General features: G+C 54.0%; 1 pseudogene; it reads left to right on the forward strand.

The window, feature by feature from the left end:
* Positions 1–488: 488 nt before the first annotated feature.
* LOC105553471 overlaps positions 489–976 on the forward strand; it is a 913-nt pseudogene continuing 425 nt past the window's right edge.

Consider the following 976-nt stretch of genomic DNA (forward strand, 5'->3'; position numbering starts at 1 on the left):
TTTTTTGCTGTGTCATCATCTGTAGACAGTTCCTGTGTAATCATGACGGGAGGTCCAGGCTGGGCTCTAGTAAATGTGTGGTTTACCATTTCTCCACTGAAATGCCCTAGCAATGATAAGTCACTTTTACATAGCAAGACTGCACCAAGTGCCTGGCATGTGTCAAGGACTGTGGTGTGAAAAGATGTAATACCATGTTCAGAGAGACCACAGTGTAGGTGTGGGTAGGAAACTGTAGGGTGAGAAATGCCATGATAAGGGTCTGCATTGTGCTGCAGAGGCCTGGAGTAAAGGCATCTACCCAGACATAGATCTAAGATACCCAAACAGGTGATTGCCAGCCTGAGGTCTGGCATGTGGTACAGGATAGCCCCACTTGTCCACACATATGGGCTCCCAGCCCAGCTCCCCTGTGCCTAGGGAGAGAGGGGCTCAGTGAAGACAATGGATGGAATGAATGATGCCAGTTTCTCTTTTGGCTTTGAAAGATTTCTGCGTGGACAATGGCAACCAACATGCACGCAATGGAGAGGAAGACTTAATGGCAGGTTGCTTGCCTGCTCTCCCTAGAAGGTCAAACAGGCATGGCCAAGAAGAAGCTGGCGACTGTGAGGAGACAGCCGAGGAGTTCAGGAACCAGCTGGAGGACACATGGGCCGTGCTGGGAACTCTGCTACAGGAGTACGGGCTGCTGCAGAGGTGGCTGGAGAATGTGGAGAACCTGCTGTGCACCAGGAACTTCCGCATCCTGCGGCTGCCCCCGGTCAGCAAGGGGGAGTCCCCCAAGGTAGCCCTGGGGCACCCTGGGGTTGGGGAGGCCACGGGGCCGAGACTGAGCATGTGGGTGAGTGAGTGTGACCCTTGTGGTTTCAGGTGCCCGTGGCCTTTGATGATGTGGCTGTGTAGTTCTCTGAGCAGGAGTGGGGCAAGCTGGAGGACTGGCAGAAGGAGCTCTATAAGCACGTGGTGAGGGGCA

The sequence above is a fragment of the Mandrillus leucophaeus genome, unplaced genomic scaffold (genome assembly GCF_000951045.1).
Source record: "Mandrillus leucophaeus isolate KB7577 unplaced genomic scaffold, Mleu.le_1.0 Scaffold5980, whole genome shotgun sequence".
NCBI classification, from domain to species: Eukaryota; Metazoa; Chordata; class Mammalia; order Primates; family Cercopithecidae; genus Mandrillus; species Mandrillus leucophaeus.